This window comes from Hipposideros armiger, unplaced genomic scaffold (assembly GCF_001890085.2).
Source record: "Hipposideros armiger isolate ML-2016 unplaced genomic scaffold, ASM189008v1 scaffold_1067, whole genome shotgun sequence".
Lineage (NCBI taxonomy): Eukaryota > Metazoa > Chordata > Mammalia > Chiroptera > Hipposideridae > Hipposideros > Hipposideros armiger.
The window spans coordinates 103,104-118,920 of NW_017732417.1; the positions used below are offsets into that span (position 1 = coordinate 103,104).

The following is a 15,817-nucleotide window of genomic DNA, read 5'->3' on the forward strand; positions in this document are numbered from 1 at the left end:
GTTTTCAACTCCTTTGAGTAAATTCCAAGGAACATGATTGTTGGATCATAACGTAAAGGTGTGTTTAGTTTTGTAAGACACTGCCCAAATCACTTCCAAGTGGTTGTATACAGGGGTTTAATTTTAAAAATCAACACCTAAAGTGAAAAAATCACATGTAACCAATGTTATTCTAAAAATATCTTCGGACGGTGGCATGTTGAGCCTGACATTCTCAAAAGCCACTCAACTGTAAATTCTGTCAGAGGGGATTTTTTCTAGTTCCCTGTATTCCCAGAAGTATTTCTAGTACCTAGACCAGTACTGATGCAAGCGTTCTCATTACGTGTTAGTTAAATGAATAGATAAACCCCAAGGAAAAAATCCTTTCCTTCAGTTTCGTGGCAGGTAGTTGTTTGGTCAAACAAGCGAAGGCTCATCTTAGGGGTCTTGTAATGTGAAAAGTAAGTATTTTTGAACAACAGAATATCACTTCTTTGGGCCAAGTCTCCACCCTGTAAGAGGCCTGAAGGCCTGAGACAGAGACAAAAGCAGAACCCAGCCCCCTCTTAATGTGGGCATGTGCTCATTGCATGGCACGGGGGACAGAAACCTCTGCACTATTTCAGTAGTTCTCTATTTGCTGTGCACGTACATTTGAATTTACATAAATTAAATGCATATAAACTGAGACTCCACTCTAATTGCAAAACTATTGCATTGGAAATAAGCTTTCATTGAAATCACATTAGAAACCAGAAAGATTAAATTAGATTTAGAAACATATTTAGCACCATCAAGAGGTAGATTACAGAGAGTTTATAGAACAACACAGACACACATTGTAGGCCGGCAAAGTGCCCGGGTAGGAAAAGGAATGGCCTCATCACCTGGGGACAAGGACAGGAAAGTTGTCATTTAACATCAAAGCGATGACTGTGGAGTCATTCAAACCTCTGAACCAAACCCCCGCTCTGAGAGCTTAAGCCTACTCTTCTAGTCTCCGTTTTTCATGCTTATAAAAGCAGCATAATAAAACCTGGGTTGCTGAAAGGAGAAAGACTCTATATGTCAGGTCTAGCACCCTGGTTTTCAATTTTCAAAACAATGAAACACAAACAGAACCATAATAACAAGAAGTACTGGGAAATATGGATTTGCTGGTCCAAAGTCTTCCCACACTGTCTGGTTCCCACCACAGCACAAGCAAATCTACTATTTAACATTGATTAAGAGTCCACAGATCCCTATGGATTACATAAATGTGCCTTAGATGGCTAGCTATTATTTTTCCCTCTCCCATCTCACCAGACAAATGTGAAGCTAAATTAGTCACTTATCATAAAGTTCTCTGAAACATTCCAGTTGAAAGAAAGGCCTGATAATTGTTCTTACCATCTGGCACCAAGAAATGCTCATGAACTTACATGAACCATTTGGTAAAAATCCAAAAAACGTCTATCTTAATTTTACATCTCACTTACTGAAAGTTCTAAGTTGAAAAATTTCTAAGAAGGGAAAATGGTTTATTAAAGAGGAAAACAAATGAGTATATCTTTGAACTAGTTCACAATCACATAGGAGAGCTTCAAGAAAACTCTACCTCTAGCATCCAGTTTTAACAAATTTATGGCAAAAATTACACACTTTACCTGTGCAATACATGCATGCACACACACACACACACACACACACACACACACACTCATAATACACATTGTGAAGGATAAGCTGTGGTTGTTTTTTTTCCTATGTCCTTTCACATGAACAGCAACATATCATCTTACTAAGAAGTCAGTGAAGCTGCCACCAAGAAGCTTACCTGCAATGCCTCCCCCATGGTGGTGAGCGCTTTGCCTACTGCGGGCCATGCTCCTGGCCTAACTGAGCCATTACAAGCAGGTCTTCACTTATCTAGGTCATAATAGCCTTCCAACTGGTCTCCAATCAATTCATCTTTGGCTGACCGCAACCCATTTTCTACCATCCAGGAGGAATGAGCCTCTAAAAACAAACCATTTCCCCTCCTCAGCCTAACTGTTCCAGAGGCTTTGCACTGCCCTTGGAATAAAATCCCAAATCCTTACCATGGTTTAGAGACTGGCCTCTACTACACCAGTTTCATCGTGTACCGTGGACTCCCACCTACTCATGGTGCAGTGGACATCCTGGCCACCTTTCTAATACTGTGGATCACCATGCTCCTTGTGGCCTCATGGGCTTAAGCATATTGGAGATAGAAAGCATGACCTTTACTCCACATTCCCTGACAAAGAGATATGCAAACAGATTTGGCGATGATTGTGGATGAGGTAGGCTCTTTTTTCTCATTCATGAGAAGTTTGGGTTCATTGGTCAGCTGTGTTCCAGTAATTGCTTTCTTCCTTTTACAGTGGAAATGTATCTTATTTTCTGGAACCATATTTTCTGGTAAGTTTTTCTCATGTAAATGCTCTCATTATTCCCTCCCCATCCAAAATCTCAGACACTTCACAACATATGTATCCTTACAATGTATGTAAGCTGGCAACCAGGATGCTAAATTCATGTCTCAAGCAGGGTTGGAATCAACTGAGCCACTTTCCTGGAGTAGTTAGAATATTACCTATATTTCAATGATTTTATGACAAGCTCCAGCTTCTGAAAATTACTGGATATTACTCTAAAAATAAAACATTACAATTATCACCTTGGAACGGAACAAATCATTTTATTAATTTGAAAAGTAATCTTGAACATGGGGGAGAGAACACTTATTTGAAGAACAAAATTGCCAGCGTATATGAAAAAGCTTATTTCTGAGAAGAAACGGGAGACCAAGAAACAGCTTCATGTTTTCTGAGATTCATTATGGTGATGCTAATAACCACCCAACACTGTGCTGTCTCCCAGAACACTTGGAAAGAATTACACTAAGTGTGTTGTAAGAAAAGGAAGGAAAGAACGTTATAAGTGAGTGAAAAATATAGTCTTAATTTCTTTAGAAGATGATATTGGGGATTATTTGAGATAGGAACTTAGCACCAATAAGCTAAAGTAGAAATATGGCTATTATAATTGCAAGGGAAGAAATAAAATAAAGCTTTAGGGAAGTCAGTGAAAAGAAAAAAATAATCGGTAACAGTATTTATAAAATCTAAGTCCCATTCATATGTGTTTATTCATTTCCTTCCTCCTAACTAACTTATTAGGAAGGTTCTATTACAATATAATCTCCACTTCACAGGTAGAGAAAATAAACAACTTGTCCAAAGTAGCAAGGCTGGGATTTGAATCAAGTTGGTCTGACTGTGGAGTCCACACTCATAACCATGGCACTGTGCTGCTTGTCATGTCTTAAAGTCAGATACAAAGGGATATATTAAATATTACATGCTGCCTCTGATTCCCAAAGCACAGGTGAATTGGTACCTCCTGATAACACAGAAACAGAAACTCACAATATTGTATAAATGAAGAAAACTAAGTCTTAGAGATCTTCCAACGAACCCCAAATGATGCAGGACCTTCTGATCCCTAATCTGCAGGTGTCTGCAAGAGCCATGGCTCCTTATTTGGTAAATATACATGGAGTGACTTTGAAAGACTTTGTTACTGTGTTGACACCGGGTGATAAATGGTTTAGCAGAGTAAGTACAAGGTCTAGTGGGATCACCAAGGGATACTCTTCACCCTGGGCATCAAAGGGGGGGGGGCTCCCATGGGATCTGAAGCTGAAGAGCGTTTCTCTGAATGAAACCATAAGAAGAGAGGAAGAGATGTGAAGACCTTTCTAGGCAGAAGAAACTATATGCAGAAGAGCCTGGAAAGGAAAATCTGTGATTTCAAGGAACTGAAAGAAGTCTTACGTGGATGGATGAGTTACATATTTTCAGGGTACAGCATTATAACTGATTACAATGGAAAAATTGGGATGCGACCACACAGCACCACGCAGGCTACACTAGGGACTTGAAACAGATTAAGCTATTTGTAAAGTTAAAGGAAGAGCATGACTTCTGGCTGGCACGGCTACCCCACCTCCCAACGCCACTCCATTTCTCCACTACACTCTCCCTACCACAGAGAAAGCAGAGAAGAACCAAACAAAACTGAGTGACTGAGATCTGCACAGGGGCTGAAAGAGGGTGAAGCCAGCTAGCCAAGACGTGGAGGGGGAAGAGAGAAGAAAGAATGTGTCCGAAAGAAGAGACGTTTGCTTCACAAGAAGGCAAACGACTATGGGGAGACTGAGTGATGAAACTAAAGACTTATCTGGCATGTTGAAGTCAGCGGGCAAGGGCCATGTGTTGACTTTTCAGCTGGTAATAGGAAATCAGATGTGCTGGGAGTATTTATACCCTGAACATTGGCAAATGCTCTAAAACAAGGCTTTTCTTTTTGGAGAGCTGGATTACCAGTATTCCACTGCCTACATTCACAGAAGATCTGATGCTATTGTCTTTGTTAGGGGGAAATAAGAAGAATATAAAGACGCCATTTTTGAAACTTCTCCTTTTTCTATGGATTCTTTATGTATTGGAAAGGGTAATGAAAACCTAAAATAATGTGGTGAATTTTACTGGACCCTGTGCTGGCTTGACCCACTTACAGTGAAGCTAAATAGTGAACTTGAACAACCCTCTTATCCATGAGTTTCTAACCATTTTTGTAGATATACAGGTCTACAAAAGACATTAAACAAAAGCAATACATTTGCTGAGAAAAGCAATACAGTTGCTTAGAAAAGCCAATGAGACTTGGTAGAAATTTCATCTGTGGATCATACCAGTGCCCTCAACATCCTGAAAGTAATTACAGTTATGAGTTATTAGTTTTGGTAACTAATTCTAAAGAGGTTTTAACTTGAAGCCATGGATGAGCTGCTAGGGGTTCGATGAATCCTCTAGAATTTATGCAAAATGTGTTGTTATTTGCATTTTCCTAAGGAGAAGGCCATGGCTTCTGTTCCAAAATAAGATTTAGAACCAGCAACTTACAGACTCATTCCAAGGTAAACTGCTGGGCTAATGAGATAGCTACTGCCTGTCTCCTAGAATGATAAGTATTATAAGTTAGTTGTAATTGTCAACATTATTTCCTTTTAAGGATTCATAACAGACATTAGAAATAACAGGCAATGACTTTGGAAAGACGAAAAATACTGCTGGGGGGGGGGAAGTGGAGTGACCCTATATCACATTTAGAAATACTCTTAATTAGAACTTAATTGGATCTAAGCTGATAAGGACCCTTTAACATGGAGATCAACCATCCAGGGGAAGAAATGCATTCTCCAACCAAAATAAAGCATAAGCAATAGGATGCACCTTTTCCAAATATCCCCAACAAAAAAATTTGAGTATTTCATCCTTAAGATGTTGGGTACACTAAAATAATGCACCGCTAAAGATTGAACAAACTAAAGAAACATGTCAAAATGTTGTGTTTTCATATACTCAACACCTTTAAAGGGGGGATTAACTGCATGGACATATTAGTAGACAAAGAGAAGCCATTGTATCTGTCTCCAAAAAGACACTTATGTGACACATGTGCCCGCCCTAATGTGCTCCAGAAGCGTTCTTTTAGTAGTATGCTTCAACATGGTGAGCAGTTAAACATAGATCATTAGTCAGTACGTGTTTAATTACATATCAGTATTTCTTGAAGATTAAAACTGTCTGCAATTCAATTATCCCCACATAGCAGGTCCCATTTTCTACTCATTCAGCTTGGAACAATGTAGTCACAAAATATATTGTCATAGATTACAATCTGTTTAATAGTATTCCACGGAGCTGATTTCAAAGGAGGAAAATACACCTGTTTCACATCTCAGAGAGAATACAATCTACTGCTTTATATCCTTCCACATTCATGTGGATTCTAGAGCACAGACGTGACCCGCTCGTGGCCCCTTTTCTCCATCACTACTTTCACACAATCGCAATTTTCATATAGCTAGCCTTTCAAATCAAGTCATGCAAAATGGCTAACCTTTCATTTAAATGATCTCATCTCTGGTTTTGAGGTCCTGTCCCTACATATAAGTAAATCGTCTGCAGAGATGTGGATCATTGCAGGTACTGACACGTTAACACTGACAAAATCTTTAAGTGATCCTTTGCAAGGAGAGATCATTCCTCAGGAGATAAGATAAAAAGGCAGTGTTTAAGTTCCCAATTTAAGGTACAAGACCCAGAAAAAACAATTTAAAGTATATAAGAGGCACTTGGAATAATTTATCTGATTACACGTACTGCAAGCATTTTCCTTCATGTTTTTGTAATGAACCTGATCATGGAAAAACAAATTTACGTCTGTTTTCTGTGTCATTATGAGCTGAGCTCATTTGGTGCAGAAAACCTACAGTTTAATTGCTTGATTTAAATTTGGCTAGTAGGATGCATACTGAAACATTACCCTTTTAATTATGTTAATTTATAACTGGAAAGCTAAATTTAAAAAGGCAATAACATTAATTATTTACTTGCCCATTAAAGCTGAATATATATTACCAAGTTAGTTGGTTTCATAAGTCTGACAAAAAATTAAAAATAAGTTTGTTCACTGATTTATATGGGAAAGGTTTTTTATTCGATTACATGAAAATGTTTGTAAAATACTTTGCCTGAACAATACTCCACATATCTTCTTCCTTCCTGGGTTAAAACAATTTTAAAGAAGATAGGAAGGAACAGAAGCAACTGACATTTATTCAATGCTTATTCTGTACCATACTTTACATGCATTGTCTCATTCAATCCCAGAACTGAAAAAAAAAAAAAACTAGCATGATCTCCTTTTTGAAGATGAAGAAATGAAGGTTCAGAAAAATTCTTTAAATTTGCCAAGACAAGGAGGCAAAACAATCCATCAAATCCAGGACTTGCTCTAGAAACAATCAAGATTCCACCACGTAGCTAGCCTATTAAAATACCTGTTACTCTCAGTAGGCTGGATGCTTGCTGACTCAATACGATTCCCTACAGAGAAGACTTGCTTTGAAGTCAAAATCAAATTCTTTAATGAAAAATGTACTCATAGCCCCATTTGGATACTGGCATGAATAACAACCAGAGAACACAATCAAAAGCAAAGAAGTCACAGATTGGTATATACCCCGGTGACATAAAACCGGAATTACACAAGGAAAAAGTCCAATAAACACACTTGAACCTTATCTGTAAAGTGGAATTCAATATTAGGCATGTTCCTTTTAGACTGCAACTCAACAGGGAACTTACAAATTAAAAATTATAATACCCATATTACTACCCTCTTGGGAATATTGTGAAAAATCAAATGTGAACTGCGATAAGAAAGAGCTATGAAAAATATCAAGCATTATGCAAATTGAAGTTAGTACAATTAGTTTAAGACATTTTGCACCTAAATAATTCCCATGGAATTCACTCTGAATTCATGTGGAGACTATAATTTAGCTATATTCTCATATAACTAGGAAGGCTTATAAAATTTCTCTAATATAAAGTTTAACCACTATCTTATCCAGAGAAAAATTTCATTAATATGTCACCTTAACAAAGGACAATTAGCAGTTTTTAATTAATATTCAATAAAATATTATGAAATAAGAATGCCTTCAAAAGTGCTTGGGTCATTGTATTCATTAATATTTTACACAAGCTTTTTGTATACAAGGAAAAACCAAAATATTAAGCATGTATTTATGTATCCACACTTTAAATAATAGAACTAAATTGCTAATGGTTAGAGAGCAATTTGGGTCATATTAAAATGTAATGAAAAGCGAATCCGCACATTTTCTAAGAGATCTAAAGTATACTCTGAAAGGCTGCAAGTCTATAGGAAGTCAAACAATATTCCACCTTAGATGACTCCTTGAGATATTTCCAAACGTGGCCTGATGGTTTTAGAGATTTTATATAGTAGTTCCAGACCTAATGTATCATAATAAATTATCTTCTACTATTGCCACGGAATACTTCATATATCATTCATTATAATGACGTTTTCCTGAGGGCTGGGGTCTGAAACCATCAGATTAGATTTAAATTACACTTTGATTCCTTTTTATTCAATATTTAAGTAATATTATGTTATTTGCCTGTGGGAAGACACAGGCTATTTCTAAACAGAGGGAAAAGACCATGTACATTTTACATCATCAAAATGGAAACATTTATTTTTTTATTGTGTTAAACTAAGAAATGAAGACATGAATCAATGCATACAGTATTTACTTAGGGCTCACTAAGTATTAAAAGGATTTTCAAATCCTTAGATCACAAATGAAACGGTTCTTTGTAAGCTCAAATAACTTATCACCACCACCCACAGCAGAACAACATTAGTCAGCATGACATTCTATGGGCCAATCTTTCATTTTCATTTATGAAGTCCTGGGTGGGAGTGGGAGGTTTCCACATTACTTTCTATCCAACTCGGTTAATTATTCTGACATCAAGGAAATTTGGATTTGCAATAGCAGTCAAAACCTTGAGGTTTCACCTGAAGTAGCTAAAACTTACCAAATCTAGAAAATCTAACTCAATTAATGAATCATGTATATGGATTACTGTTAGGAATTGCACAAAAACCTTTGAACAAATCCAAGTTAAAGCAGTGGATATGGCCTTTGGGTGAACTATTAACTCATACTTTACTTGCTGAAACATGTAGAGCATTGATGGAAAAATACCATTTAATCCAACTTGGTTTCGCCTCTTTTGAACTATAAACATTTGTAAGAGGAGATTGTAGAGGGGAAAATAAACATATACAATAGTGCACTTTCCTTGAGTTCCTGGAAGAAATGTTATTTAAAAGCTCGTGTAATACTTTGTATATGACTTCACCATATGTGGGATATAAAACTGAAGGCAACAAAGGAACAAAACAAACGACTAGAGAAACAAAAACTCATAGACACAGACAATAGTTTAGTGGTTACTAGAGGGAAAGGGGGAGGGGGATGGTAGAAGAGGGTAAAGGGGGTTAAATGTATGGTGATGAAAGGAAAACTGACTCTGGGTGGTGAGCACATAATGCAATACATAGATGATGTATTACAGAATTGTACACTTGAAACCTATGTAGTTTTGTTGACCATTGTCACCCCAATAAATTTTAATTAAAAAAAAAGAAAAAGATGTCAAACAATTGGTCTGTTTTACTGGACAAGCATCGCAGAAGATCCACAAAATTGAATATCATATTGCTAAGCAGACAAGCCTCAACATTGGTTTACACATATAAATTCTGAAAAATTTCTCATAAACTGCTAGAATCTGGATGCATACATCAACTGGCTTGAGTCATCATTAAACATCTCAAAATATGTAGAACCATTTCACTGAAGAATGACGTTTGGACACCAGTCTTCTCAAATAAGGAAGAATTAAAAACTATGAAACAATTCTTCAGAACTATTGATGAATTCCATGCAATCAACTAAACTTTGTTCTTTCTAGCATACGTATTACACATTCTCCCACATGGAAGCACAATTAAGAAAACTTTATTTGCATCCAGGGAGCAAATTCATCACTGGATTGAGTTATAACCATCTAGTCAGAAGCTGGGGTAAAATGGAAAGTTGGTAAACATTTTGATACTTTAGCAACCCTCTAATTTTCTTCTACGTAAGGCTACCAAAGAAAGTCGCCAAACACTTTTTTTTTTTTAATTCTGGTCACAGAATTTTTTTTTAAATCATAGACTTTCCCATTTCTATAACATGTATTCCACAAATATTTACTGAACATGAGCGACATCTATTCAAAGACTTAGTAATAACATACCTATGAACGTGAGGAAGAGATATCAAAATGCTTTGAGGTTAATAAGCTTGTATTGTTCACAATACAGGTAATACCAACTCATACAGTTTTTCATTGAGAGAGAGAAAGACACAGACAGAAAAACAGACAGAGAGACACAGAAAATTAGACACACCAGTAGATGGATCGTCCTATAAACTTGTAATTTAATAATAAAAAGAACTATGGTTCCATCCATTACATTTTTTACCTGACTTTCAAAATGTCTCCAAAATATAAGACTTCCCTGCAGTTTGAGTTTCAGCCAGAAACTATCATGTCTTATAGTAAATACACCAAAGAAAGAGCTCAAAACCAACTGGTGAAAAGTACTTCTGTATAATTAAAGTGGATTTACTAAAATGACACAACAGTAGACTTCAAAAACTTTCATTTTCAACTATAAAAGATACAGGCATTTATAAGTAACTCAGAGAAGAAATAAGAATTCATCAGAGGAGATCCTCTCTAATGAAGGCAAAGGTAGGTTCTTATACTCTGGGCATCACTTCTGTGCTATAACAAGATTCCCTCCACCAGATCCCCCAGTATAAGAGCCAACATGAACTTAGGGATGTCACTACAGGGACCAAGATAGCTTTCATCCTATGGGCCCTAAATTGATTAGCTGGAAATGACACTGCTGTGTCATTAGAAAATGTCCAGCTGAATCCTCAACAGGCCAGTCCATCATCTGTACCCCGCTTTTCTGAACAATTATATTTTTAGTGCTTTGCCTCTAAAACCAAGGTAGACTATGACAGTCTTTGCCCTATCTACTACTGTACATGCCAGTTTGGAAAAATAGGTATTCAAAGAATTTCTTTAAAAAAAAAATCTTTCAGTGACCAGCAGAGCCCATCTTTATATACCCCGCCCTTATAGTTTGCTCAATTAATATTTGTTGAAAAATAACTTACTAATCCCTAATTTACCTTTGTAAAAGTTGGGATTTTGATCTAACAGGCATGATTACAGAAAAGCACTACTGCAATAGGGAAAAATGAAGATACCAAATGATCAGATACAGAATAATAATCATTCTTGGATGTCTAATAACAAAAACAACAGCTTTTATAAGAAATAAAGATGCCTAGTGCTGCCTATCTTATTCCTAAGAAATAAATTTAAAAAGAAACGCATATATCCATGTACACGCGTATTAGAGACACCTGCTGATGTGTTGGACATATTTCTCATCTTCTTGAGAACGATTAATGTTACGACAGTCCCAGGAGATAACACTCTGAGAAAGTATAAAAATCATATCCCTTTTCATGCTTTTTCTGTTTCTTTTCTGTATTGTCTTCTTGAAGATATTAAGACAGAATGAGTGGTTTGATTTTTGGCTCTAGATTGATTAGCGTGCTAACTACGTAAGTTGTACCATTACTTAACCTAATAGCACTCATGTGAACAACTGCTGTTGCAGATTTTCCCCCTCATTTATTTGTAGTATGTCAATGCATCATTTAGAGACTTCTCTGCTCCAATATGGGGCTGTGCAGATCAGAGACAAGTGGAGAGTCAAATATACATATAGTTGATTGTATATATAACATATATACAGAGGGTGCCAAAAAAATGTATACGCATTTTAACAAAGGAAAAAACTGTATTAAAATTACACTAATGGTAACCACTTGGAGCACCTCTTGTAATTGGATAAGTCAAACGTGACTTGTATTCATCTTTTGTTATTGGTATCTATTAACTGTTACAATTGTAATACAGTTTTTCCTTTCTTAAAATGTGTATACACTTTTGGCACCCTCTGTATATTATATATATCACATATTATATATTTATGATTATATATGTATTTATTTGTGGAACAAAAGTTATATTCTTGCGAAAATCTTTACCTTATTAAAAAGTATCAAGTAAGTAAAAAATGACAACTTTTCGACTGCATATACTAATATAAATAATAGGTGGGTATATTAGTTATGTATTCTGTATAAACATTATTACAAAATTAATGGCTTAAAACAACACACATTATCTGAACATTTTTATGAGTTAGGGATCTGGACACTGTTAACTGTGTCCTCTGATTCAGTGTATTTTACAAGGCTGTGTTGGTCAGGGTTGGGATCTCATCTGAAACTCAGCTGGGGTGGGACCCACGTCCAAGCTCAAGAGGTTGTTGGGAGGATTCGTTTCCTTGCAGGCTATTGGAAGTCCTTCCCATGTGCACCTCTACATATGGCAGACTGCTCCATCAAAGCTACCACAGGACAGAGTCACCAGAGTAAGTCTGCTAGCAAGTTACAATTTCTTCTATCTTAATCATTGTAGTGATATCCTACCACCTTAGACTAATACTATTGGTTAGAAGCAAGGCACCAGGCCTACCATACTTAAGGGAAGGGTATCCTTCCAGGATGTGGATACCAGGAGATGGGACCATTAGGGGTTATCTTAGATATTCATGCCATAGTGCGTATGTAAACAAATACAGAAGTTCATTTTCTGTATACACTGTGGCAACTCTGATTTATTCACTTACTATATCACGGCCATCCTCCCATTTTGGTATAGATAAATCTACTTTATTCCTTTGAATACCCACATAGTATTTACTTTATATATTTAGTTAGTTTTCTATTTCATAGCTTTTGAAAGGTCTCCATTTCTCCTTGGCTTTTTATGTACAGCCCCAAGACAATGCTATTTACAAGTGGGAAAGTTAAAAGGACCAAAATAGAAGTGCAGTTTCACACTTCATTTGAAGTGGTAAAATGTGATAACAGTAGACTGTTACAAGTCTATGTTTTTCTGGGTGTAACAATATGCAGAGCAACTACAACAAAAACTGTACAAGAAGATGCACTCAAACACATGATAAACAAGCAAGATAAAATCCTGAAAAAAAAAAAGAAAAAGTTCAACTAACCTGTAGGAAGGCTAAAAACAAAGAAAAGAGAAAAAAATAACATGAAATAAATGAAAAGCGAGTAATAAAATAGCGTACCTAAGCACTAATGTATTAATTTCTGAAAGTTTCTATATATTTTTCAACAGCTTTATTAAGATAATTCACGTACCATGAACTTCATTCTTTTAAAGTACGCAATCATACTAACTAGTATATTCAAAGTTGTATATCTATCCTAAAATCGATTTTAAAATATACTCAATATACATAATACCCCCAAAAAAACGCCAGATCACTTGGCTCTTATTCCTCCAAATTTCCATTCTCCCAAGTCCTAGACAACTACAAATCTTTCCATGTTACAGATATCCCTATTTTAGAAATTTCATTTAAATGGGATTATAGAATATATCATCCTTTGTGACTGGCTTCTTTCATTCAGCATAATGTTTTCAAAGTTCATCCATATTGTAGCATATATTGGTACTGCATTTATTTTCATCAACAAATAATATCCCATTATGTGAATATGCATTTTATTTTTTCATTCACCGAACAATAGAACCTTAGAATACATAAGACAAAAACTGATAGAGCTGAAAGGAGCACTGGACAAATCCACAATTATAGCATTTAGCACATCCTTCTTAATAACTTATGTAACTAAACAGAAAACCAGCAAGGATATAGATTAATGCAAACAACAATTCAATTCACAAATATAGAACATTCCAACCAAAAATAGCACAAATTACATTTTGTCAAGTGACCATGGAACATTCACCAAGATGTAACATTTAATGGGCAATAAAACAAAACTGAACAAAATTAAAATTGATTATGTACACAGTGTATTCCCTGACTATAAGGGAATCAAACTAGAAATCAGTAAAAAAAAAAAAAAAGAAAAAAGAAAAATCTCTAAACACAAGGAAATTAAACAATATACTTCTGAATACTCCATGGGTCAAAGAGAAAGTTTCAAAGGAAAATTTTAAACAGTACATACAGCCAAATGAAAACACCACACAGGTATCAAAATGTGGGGTACAGCTAAGGCACTACCGGAAGGAAATTTATAGCACAAAATGCTACATTAAAAATGAGGGAAGGTTGCCAGTCAATAACATAGTTTCCTATTATAAGAACCTATAAAATGACCAAAATAAACTCCAAATAAGAGAAAGAAAACAATGAAGAGCAAAAATCGATGAAAATGAAAATAGAAAAGCAATAGAGAAAAATGAATTAAACAAGAAGTTGGTTCTTCAACTAAAACAGTAAAATTGATAAATTTTTGGTAAAAATGATAAAAGTAAAAAGGGGGAAAACACAAATCACCAATATCAGGAATGAAATAAGGGATATCGTTCCAGATCCTGAGGCAATTAAGTTTGACAACTTAGACGAAATGGATCAATAGGTGGAAAACCATACACTACCTAGGGTAGGCAGAATAACGGACCTCCCAAAATGCCAGCATCTTAATCATGGGACACTAGGAGCATGTTATGTTATGTGCCAAAAGGGACTTTGCACTGATCATTAAGGTAACCATTCTTGAGATGGAACGTAGAGCATGGATTACCCAGGTGGGCTCAACCTAATCACACAAATTTGTAAGAAGTGGAAAACCTTTCTCAGTTGTGATCACAGAACCAGAGAGATGGCACTGTGAGAAAGATGCAGCCAGCCCCCTGTTGCTGGTTTTGCAGATGGAGGAAGGGGTCATGAGCCAAGGAAAGCAAACATCCTCTAGAAGCTAAAAAATGCAAGGAGACGTTCTTCCTTAGTCCTCCAGAAAGGCCTACCAACACCCTGATCTGAGCCCAGCAAGACACACAGAACGGTAATATATATATTTCTGTTGTTTTAAACCACTAAGTTTGTCTAATTTGTTATAGCAGAATAGAAAACTTATATACTACCAAAACACAAGCAAGGTGATCTAGACTATCTGAACAGCCCTAAACCGAATAAACTGAATACAGGATTTAAAACCTGCTCAAAAAGATATCTCTAGTCCCAGATGATTGCACTGGAGAACTGGAACACACATTTAGAGACAAATACCAATTTTCCACAATCTCTTCCAGAGAATAGATAAAAGAATACTTACCAACTCATTTTGTATCAGTACCCTGATACACAAACCAGACAAAGACAGTATTAAAAAATTTTTTTAAATGAAAACTATAGACCAACATCTCTCATAAACGTTGATACAAAAATCTTCAAAAAATCAGCAAACCAATTCCAACAATACGTAAAGAGAATTAATGCATCATGATCAAGTGAGATTTATTTCAGGTATGCAAGGCAGGTTCAACATTAAAAAAACATGTAATCCATATGAACAAGGTAAAGGAGATATATGACATAATCAAACCAAGTCACAGATACACAGCACTTGACAAAATCCAACACCTATTCCTGATAAAAACTCTCAGGAAGTTAGGAGTAAAGGAAAATCACTTCAACTTAATAAAGAACATCTACAAAACACCTATATCAAACGTCACACTTAATGGTAAAAGACTGAATGATTCCCCCTAAGATTGGTCATAGTACTGGAATTTGTAGCTACCACAACAAGGCAAATAGAAGAAATACCAAGCAGACAGGCTGCAACGGAAGAGATAAAACTATATTTACAGATGGCATCAATGCCTACATAGAAAATCTCAAGAATCTATTTAAAAAAAACAACCAGAAGTAATAAGTGAGTTCATCAAGGTCACAGGTTTTAAGATCTACTCACAAAAATCAATTACATTTCTATATACTAACAATTTACACACAGCAACTGAAGTTTAACACACATCATCACCTATAATCAATCCAAAGACTATAAAACACTTTGGCATAAACTCATATGTACAGTGCCTGTATACTAAAAACCACAAAATGCTGATTAAAAAAAGTAAAGAAATCCTAACTAAATGGAAAAACATACTGTATTCATGGATAGGAATACCAAACATAGGAAAAGTGTCAAATCTTCCCAAATTCACCTATGGGTTTAAGGCAAAGCCTATCAAACTCCAACTAAGATTTTATATAGACACAGACAAGCTTATTATAAAACTGAATTGAAAAAAACACAGACCCTTGAGTATATGAAGCAATACGTACAAAGAAAAATGAAGCTGAAGAGGAATTACTTTAT

The 15,817-nt window shown here is 35.7% G+C and overlaps 1 protein-coding gene across 1 annotated transcript in view; it reads right to left on the bottom strand.

Annotated features, from left to right (window-relative positions):
* LOC109376208 (uncharacterized) overlaps positions 1–15,817 on the bottom strand; it is a 394,490-nt gene that overhangs the window by 14,435 nt on the left and 364,238 nt on the right. The gene's annotated exons all lie outside the window — the stretch shown is intronic.